Source organism: Parasteatoda tepidariorum, chromosome 7 (genome assembly GCF_982258835.1).
Source record: "Parasteatoda tepidariorum strain Cologne lab strain chromosome 7, Ptep-v5.0, whole genome shotgun sequence".
Classification (NCBI taxonomy): Eukaryota; Metazoa; Arthropoda; class Arachnida; order Araneae; family Theridiidae; genus Parasteatoda; species Parasteatoda tepidariorum.
The window spans coordinates 34,613,049-34,623,252 of record NC_141761.1 but is presented as its reverse complement, the minus strand read 5'-3'; positions in this window follow the sequence as shown (position 1 = coordinate 34,623,252).

Below are 10,204 nucleotides of genomic sequence, written 5' to 3'. Positions count from 1 at the left end.
AAAATAATGATAAATATCCTTCGTTTATGCGTCGCTCTAAAAATAAATTTTTCAATTATGCGCCAAAATTTTAGGCGAACATTTAAATTTTTTTATCCTATAATTTTTTTTTCTTTTTTTAAAAAAAAAAAAATTTAAATTAAAAATGAAGCAAATAAGCAATTTTCGTTACAGATAAAAAGAAATATATGTTGTTAGAACCTATTGTATTTTCTTAACCCCTGTGACCTTTTTATTTTTGCTGTTTCTGGAAAGACATTCTTTCTAGAATTTTGAATAGGGTGTCTGATCTGACACACCAACAACAATGAAAGCCCATTCATCTTTAAGAAAATGACCATTCCCCTTGTCCAGGGGCTAGGTTTACTCCCATGCTGTTTTCTGGAAAGAAAAAAAAAGACACCTGGAATACGAAAGATGAAAGAGACCGCGATCACTTACTTACAGTCATATGGACATCATGAGTAAATAAAAGGAGGTAGTCTATTTAGAGACAGTAGTAATCGAACAACTTATTGTGCAGCACATTATGACGTCAAGTACTTTTCTTAGAAATTTATCATGTGATGTTATCTCTCGTAAAATTCAAATTTCTTGTGAAGAACTGTTCATTTATATCTAACTGAAACTTGTGGACGATGAGAACGTGGTGGATGATACTGACGAGGATGATAAAGTTCCTCCAAATCACACAGCAATAATAGAAGATTTAGATACTATTCGTAACTATTTACAGTTTAATTTTACTTCTGAAACTCCCTGCTATCCTATTTATATGAACTGGAAAAAAACTGTTTTTGAAATACATTGGCAAAAACAAATACAAACAGGTATTAAGATTATTTTCTAAAAAAGTAAATTTTCTTAAGGTATGTTAAATTTTTTCTTTGAATAATTATAGTAAATACCAAAACAGTATAAATACTAACATTTTATCTTTAGAAACATATTTATTCTAATTGTCACTGCAATTTACATTCCGTTTTAGAATTTTGAAGTTTTTCACTTATGCGCTTTTTTCTATCGGCCCCATACACCGGTGCATAAGTGAGAGTTCACTGTATATATATATATATATATATATATATATATATATATATATATATATATATATATATATATATATATATATATATATATATATATAAACTTTTAACTAGAATTGCCAAATATCCTGCTGTCCGCTGCTTACAAGCGTTTAAGAACACAAACATTGTGTAAACAGTCGCGGTTTCTTAGGATATACAGAAGATGGACACACTAATGGAAACACTTCTTCACTAATACATTTTTTCATATTTCTCAAGAAATACTTAACGAATTATTATATATCTTCAGAAGTGTTTAGATCACGTGATTTCTCATACATATCAGTGAAGTTTAACGCTTTTAGAGGTTAAAGGGACCGACAATAAATTACAAATGGAAAATAATATTTTTGAACACAGTATGCCAAAAATAAAGAAATAGATTTATAACTTGTGACAGTTATTTTGGTTATTATATGCAATAATTATTCAAAATTTCGTAAAAAAGAGCTTAAATGCTTATGGCAATATGTGCATTTTTATAAAAAGGTTTTTTTTTACGTTTTTTGCCTTATTTTTAAAAATATTCAATACAATTCAACGAAATTTCTAGAGCAATTTAAAATAGTTATAAAATTTTTGTTTTAAAATTTGAGAAAAATTCGTTCAAAACTGCGTAAGATACGAGTAATTAAAGTAGTTCCTTTTACTTTGCTTGCGCGGGGGGGGAAATTTTTTTAATCAAGTTTTTAGTAAATTGTGTTTTGCAACTGATAAAAAAGATCCAATTTGAACATCTTAAAAATTTGAAAAGTTTCATACAATTTCGAAGTAGTTTTTCTACTTTTTAATCAAAATAAAAAGAGGTTTTCTAAATATTTCATCCGCCATAGAAGCATATTTTTTTCGCCTGCTTTCTTTTCAATTAGCGTGTCTGAACCTTTATTGTATGGTATTATCATTTGTTATTAAATTCTGTCTTATGACACAAAAAATAATATTTGTAGAAAACCCCTTATCATTTTAAGCTTTATTTTAAAAAGTGTAAAATTTATTTCGAAAATGCTTGAAACTTTTTAAACTCTTAAGATATTGAAATCGGACTTTTTTCATTAGTAGCCAAATACGATTTACTACAAATTTAAGAAGAAAAATTATTGCTCCTGTATATGCGCAGTATTTAATAACTATTTTAAATCGTGCGCAGTTTGAAACGAATTTTTATCAAATCTTAAAGTTAACATTTTGTAACTAATTTTAAATTACTTTAAAATTTTGTTTAGTTCTATTGAGTTTTTTAAAATTATAACTAAAAACGCAAGACAAAAAAAAATAGTTTTTTTTATAAAAATGTCCATATCTTCATAAACATTTGAACTAGGCTTGCAACATTTTGTGTAGTTATTGTATATATTAACCAAAATAACTGTTACAAACTACTAATCTATTACTACATTTTTCGACATAGGGTGTTCAAAAACATCTATTTTCCATTTGTAATTTATCGTTGGTCCCTCAAACTTGTAAAAGCTTTAAATTTCATTGATAGGTATGATAAATTGCCTGATATAAACACTTCTGAAGTTACAAAATAATTCATTAATCAATTCTGGAGAAATAGAAAAACATTTATTAGTATTAAAGTGTTTCCATTATTTTATCCATCTCCTGTACAGTGTTTGTCTCCCAATGAGGTGAACCGGGTTCTAATCCCAGCGATGGCTAATTGATACGATTTCTGACCCCTGCCGTACCAACCACAGTACTTACATAAAATATCTTCAGTAGTAAATGGATTACGCCATCTATTTGCCATCGTTGTAGTACTGGTAGGCTTTCGTGGTTTTCTTCTTCATGTACGCAAATGCTGGTTAGCACCATCAGGAAATCCTCTACGAAGACCAATTTTGTCGCATTGCTAGATCCAGGAGTTCCCTTGTCTTTTGAATTGGGTTCAAAATTACAATTTTACGAAGTTGAACATGATAGCCCTAAACAGAGAATCGGGTTGATTGTTTAACATCGATTATAAAATAAAATAAAAAGCATGCGCAAATGTTTTCATAACCTGCAGTTAGTTCAAGTTTTCTATTTGCTACTCATCTCATTACAATTTTCGTATTTCAAAAGAAATAGTTATAGTCTTTCTGAAAACATGGAGGAGTTACTACTGGTTACCCTTATGTACTGGAATGCGTCATATTGATCTCAAATATCGTAATTGTTCCTGACTTCGCCTTACATTAATATAGGAGATTTTTCTTTATTTTCAATTTTTTTTTCAGCCAAGACAAATGGAAAAAATAATTTAATTTGTACTGCTTAAGTGTTACACAGACTCTTTATTAGCTTTTTAGAAAATAATTTCAAAAATCAGTTTAAAAGTATTAAAAATCTATAAAGTGTAAATGTGATTCCTTTTAAAAATTCCAAAATTTTTAAGAGGAAAATTATCTAAATTGTCCCGTCCCTAAATCATAACAAATAATGATTCTAAGAAAGCATTGTAAAAACTAAGCTCTCGTAGATAAATTAGGAATTTTTTTCACTTGGATATTTATACAGAAGAATTAAGTCATTGTGTCCTTGCAATAAGTTTTTCTAATCCATTTTACAAGTTTTAAATGCACTTTTTGAACATCCTGCGCACCCAAATAGCTGGAAAAAAAATTTGTATAGATTATTAAAAGCATAATATAATTGCTAAGCAACATATTCTGTAATTTTCCACTTGTTTCTTTGCTAGTTATTTATTGTTTGAGGCTTGAAATAACACTCAGTTTTTTAAGTGTTCTGCAAAATTGTATTCTTAGCCATAGATGGCACCACTGGAGGAAAAAAAAGAAACGCACACTCTGCCTTAAAACTTCACTTGATTTCAAGCTGGCTTGCTGATATTGGCATGTAGCATATGTAACAACAACAACAACGTTTATTTTAACTTAATATTTGTTTTGAGTTAAGTTTGATTAGTAAGTAGTATGAAACATCTCGTATGATTATATTTCATTAGGATTCTATTAAAATTGGTTAGTGGACATAAATAATCTTGCTTAGTAATAATTTTTTTTAAATTCACATTTAAAATTAAAGATATAATGCTAAAAAAAATCTGGTGAGTTGACAACTGTAATTTATTATTTTTATTACCAAACAGGTTTATATATTAAATACAATTTGAGCCTGCATCACATTGTGCATGACGCTGATGTTTCACGTCGTAATCATTTAAAGAATCTTTTTTAAATTTAATTTATAATAGCATAATAATGTAATTTGCAAAAAGAGAAAAACTATATTTTTAAAACAGTTAATAAGTATAAAAATCGTTACGAATAAGCTTATCTTTAAACGGGGCGCAATAAGTTAATATTACAGAATAACATTATAGTAAAAAATTTCGCTTTTCGTTTCAAACTCTTAATTTAGGAAACAATCAAATCAAAAATACACTCTATAACAAAACAATCGACGCACCAAGAAGCAATCATCCGATTGCTTTGAAATGTCATGTGCATGAATGGTTTGAACAGATATGGCTGGAATGATGCCGACTGGGGACGTATAGTCTTTAGCGATGAATCCCGCTTCCAATTGTGTCCTGACGATCATCGAAGACGTGTTTGGAGACGCACAGGGCAGAGGGGGGATCTTGCCTTCACTCTTGCACGCCACACCGGCCCTCAACAAGGCATTATGGTCTGGGATGCCATTTCCTTTGACAGCCGGACCCCTTTGGTCGTCATTAGAGGTACACTTACTGCACAGTGGTACGTCGACGACATCCTAAGACCTGTTTTGCTACCTTTCCTTTTGCCGCGACCTGGGCTGGTTTTTAGGACAATGCCAGACTACATACGGCGCGTGTTGCTATGAACTGTCTGTAAGCTTGTCAAACTCTTCCTTGGCCTGCCAGATCACCAGATCTCTCTTCTATCGAGCATGTCTGGGATATGATGGGAAGGCGATTGCATCTGGCACGGAATGTTGATGACCTCGTTCGACAATTGGATCGAATTTGGCAGGAAATACCGCAATAGACCATCCGGGAACTTTATTGGTCTATGCCACGCCGTGTGGCAGCTTGTATCCAGGCTAGAGGTGGGTCAACACCTTATTGAACTTGTTACTGTAACTCAGCAATAAATTATTCAATTGTTCTGAAATTTTAATCATTTACTATTCTGTAAATTGTCTTCCTATCCACCAATTTTCGTTTCAATCGGTGCGTCGATTCTTGGTGCGTCGATTTTTTTGTTATAGAGTGTATAATAATAGCAGTAAAAAATAAGAGAAATGAATGTTATAGGTAGGTACCTTCAAACTTGGTAAGCAAAATTACTTTATTGAAAATTACTACATTTATTACTTTTATTAACTTTATGCTGATGACACCAAAAAAATATCAAAATTAATGGAGGAAAGCTGGTCCCTACTATGTGATTTTCTGGCTAAAATAATGCACCAAAGACAATAAAAAACTGCAGCACCATTATTTAATATTTATGTGTAGTTAGAAATAATTTAAAACTGTTCTCATTTTTAGAATTAAATAAGTAAAAAATACTAAAAAAATATTTATTTAGATAATTTTGCTGTTATTGTTATATTTATTTTTTTTTCTTCTGTAAAATATTAAGAGAGGAGCTAATAAAAAATTCATATAAAAAGTATTTTGATGTAAATTAAGTAGATCGATATTTTTGCAGAAAAGAAAAGGAAAGGTTTCATATTTCATCAAAACAGTTTTCTTTTCCTACTTCTTCGTTTAATTGAACATTAGAGAAAGCATCTGTAATCTTAGAAATATTTTTTTTAATCCTTTCTATTGAAATGGAGGATAAGAAACGAAGAATGAATATGAGTTTAAGAAGAACCTTAAGTTGAAACCTAATTGAACTCATTTTGAGGAAAATTTCTAAAGTTACAGAACGCTTGTGATTAAAAATTGAAAACGTATATAATCAAAGAGTAACACAATGAGAAAAAAAAAACATGTTTTAGATTATTTTGCTTTTAAGAGAAGTTTTTTAAATTGTTACATTTCCTTTTAGCTCAGTTACTTTGATTTTTTACTTATTTTTCAACAGTTTATGCAAGATTTTTAGTAGTGACCATTTTTAATTAAAGATTCAAAAATATACGCAGTATATTTAATGCGCTACTAAAGTTGCTGAAATCTAAACGAAATATTTTTCATAAAAATTAAGGACAGGAAACGAAGAAAGATTAAATATTTAAATAACTTTTATTGAAATCATTTCGAAAATAAAATGTTTTTGGTATTTAATATAAATTTATATTACATGTATATTAAAGAAAAGTTTTAATCTTCAACTATTGGCATTCCTATAATTACGGAATGAAGATATTTACGATTTTTTTTCGCTGTATTTAAAATCCAAAAAAAAGATACTTTACTTCTTTCAATTATTAAAAAATGCGAAGAAAGCCCACTTTTGGTAAAAACAAAAAAAAAATAATCAAAAATAGCAATAAGAAAAAATTAAGATTATAAAGTTATTAATAAAAATAAGTTTGTAAGATCTTTTCTGTGCCAACCAGTCAAAATTAGACATTATGTTTGTTTGTTTTTTTTAAATATGTTGTCTTTTTATACTCAAATATGTTTTCAATATAGGATAACCAAAAATATCGGCTATGTATAAAATTTCTGTGTATTCCATTTAAAATCTATAAACAAAAAATATTAAAAAATCTTTTTATCATATTGTGATCTGAAATTCTCTTTTATTGTTATTAAATTTAAAATGCGTTATTTGAAATACTATTTTAGCAAAAAATTAAACTTAAAAACATATTTTTTTAACAATCTACTTACGTACACTGCTGGAATTTTCATTAATGTAGAAAAATAATGAAGAATTCCGCCAAATTTTTTACAACCATAAGGGGTTAGTTTGGGGCCACGTGCTCTATTCTCTGAATGTATTCAATTGCAATTCTCAGTATGAAATCTGAGATTTGCATAAATAAATATAAGTCGAAACAAAAAGTTCTTTAAAAATATAGTAAAAAAATTATTTTGCAGATTTCTCGATAATAAACAAGAAATTATAATTTTTTTTATATCGACAGTTTAAACACTTGAAACTTTTTGAAAACAGTTTAATTAATAAAATAATAAAATGAAACAATGCTCAGTATTTAGTTATCCTAGACTCCCAGCATGAACTCTTTGATTTTGGAAATAACAATATATATATATATATACATATATACAATTTTCTAATTTATTATCAATTTTTATATTAAGAACGAGAATTGATTAACATTTTTGACAGCTAATTTAGTTTTTCTAATTTAGTCTATATAGCCCTTGTATAATAAGTTTATTTAAGCCGTTTTATGTCTTATGTTTATGTCTTTTAACATAATGGTTAAAACTCTTTATCGGCTGTTAGATTAAAAATAAAAGTTCTTTATACTTCCATTTAAATTAATATTTCCTGTACTAGATAGCAGCACCAGCAATTGGACTTCAAAGAAAGAAGTTCTTTCATTTTAAATTTAAATTTTATTTTAAAAATCGATATTTCTGTTTTAACAGATTTATTCCTCCTTTTTAAATTCTTATTTTCTAAATTAAATTGAAGCATCTCAAATTCAATTCCAAAAAAGTGATTAAAGCAATTGAAACATTTATTCGAATTTTCATCCATTTATTTTTAATTTGAAATGTGTGTTTGTGTTTTAATTTGAAATATTTTAGAATTCACCGATAAGTATTCAAGTATCTTACGAAGCGAATACAGATTTTGGTTACTCTAAACCATTGTACTTTCAAATAATTGGAAAATAATCGATAAGTACTCCAATCATTGATATATCAACCAAGCGAAAAATATATTTTGCATGCGACAATTAAAAATGATTTAAAATAATAATAAGAAGAAAGTCTCAACATTCAAGAAGAAAATTCCTATATTTAACAACTTAATTTTGATATTTCTTAGTTATCGTGTTAGTAAAAATATTCCTTAAATATTATGAATATTATTAAAAGCATGAATATCCGACGAAATTTATTTGCTTAAAATTAAAGCATACCGCTTTTTCTATTGTGAGAACACTCTTAACTTTTAAAATTAATAAATTCAAGGTATATATTCGTCCCGCAGTGGACTGATTGTTAAGAAACGATTCCCAGCAGATCACCGAAGTCAAGCATCACTGGCTGTGGTCAAAGCATCACTGGCTGTGGTCAGTGTGCGGATGGGCGACCACTTGGATCAATCTACGTATGGGCCGAGGGTGCGCGATATTGGTCCTCGTTAAACTGTTATACCGTAAAGTTCTAGACTTCGCGTGTAGGTCGTCGGGCTACCGAAGCGGGGTTGCCATCCCCTCTGCAGAGGATCAAAATTGTGATGGCATGTCTTCGGATCATCCACAGGGATGTTTCCCAGACCGTCGCCAATAGCCCATTGTGCAGCTTAGTGCGACGTAAATGAACTACAAGAACAACTTCAAAGTATATATTATTACATAATAGGAAATTAAAATGTTAATGTTTTTTATATCTGAGAAACAATGAATTATGTTAATTATTTCTGTAAAATCATAAAGAACTTAAAATATAAAAGCAATAGTCAAATGGTTTTTAAATATGTTTGATTTGGTGGAAAAATTAAACCTTTTATACGAACTTCGTAAACTGAAAAGAAGAATGGCATTCAAATTAGGATGTTTGAAATTTTGCATTTAAAATATTTATAAATAAAACATAAAGAGTTAATCTAGCAATTCAAATTTAAATTTACCTTATGTTAATACTAAAAACAATTCCTTAAAAATTAAAATTTTCGAAACTAATTGAAATTCTGTTACCTTATGTAAATGCTGGTGTACTTACACAGATAGTTTTTAACTGCCGTTTTTACGAGACACCGCCAGGCAAAGGGATCCACAATAAAGCCCTGCATACCAGTAATATAGTTACACTGAAATTCTGGAAATAAATTTTTGTTTCAAAAGGCTCAGTAATAGGCATTTATGAAAAGAAACAGTTCAATATGTAATTATGAAAATAAACTAAAAATTTATTTAATTATTAAAATTTTTTAGTACAAATTTGTTTTTGCAAATAATGTTTTTTTTCGGTACTTTTAAATTGTAAAAACTTTATTCTGAAATTTGAGGGCTGTTTCCCTATTTTTACTTACACTTATGATCAAACCCTGACCTGCTCATCACAGGTCAGGGTGTGATCGACTCTGATGAAAAGATATAAGACAAGACATGCACAGTTTGAAGGGGTTGCAAAAGTATTAGATATATTTCAGTAGTTTATTTTGAGCCCTGGCGGCTCAGGGGATAGAGCACTCACATCTCAATGAGGTGAACCGGGTTCGAATCCCGGTAATGGCTGGTTGATTCGAATTCCGCACCTGTCTCGCGCTGACCACAGGGCTAAGGTAAAATATCATCAGAGGTAGACAGATCATGGGTTAGAACCCTCCTGACGTCAGGCTAACCGAGGGAGGTTTTCGTGGTTTTCTCTCACATAAAGCAAATGTGGGTTAGTTCCATCAGAGAGTTCTCCACAAAGACAAATTTCTCCCAATACTTGATCCAGGAGTTCCCTTGTTTACTGGATTGGGTTCAAAATTACAAGACTACTGAATTGAACATGGGTAGTCATTAACCCAAAATTGCGTCGGCTGCTCAATGGTGGTTATAAAATAAGAGGAAATATTTTATTTTAGGAAAATAAAAACATTTGAACTTTTTATTTCTAAACAAGCAAACGAAAAAAAGCTTTTAGAAGGGGAAAAAAATCATAAATTTTTTTCCTTTTAAATCTAGCCCTGCTACGCTTCGGTGCCCCCTTTACTGGGGGGCCTACGCAACCGCATATCAGGCTTACGCCTCACACTGGAAAAAGGTTAAGCAAAGAGAAATCAAAAAACGCTATTAAACTCTGTTGAAGAAGAACCAGTCTGAGAGGCAAATCGAAATTCGGATGCTTTTTTTCTAATTATCGCCTCAAAAATTAACTCTGTTTTCCTCCTTCCTAGTTATTCGTAAGATTTTAATTCTCTGCTTAAATATTAATTTACCTTCCTCAAGTATACTTTGTCGAGTGCATTTTTTAAAGGATACATTGATGCTGATTGCGTTCATTACAAAATGCCATGCATTTGTATCTGGGT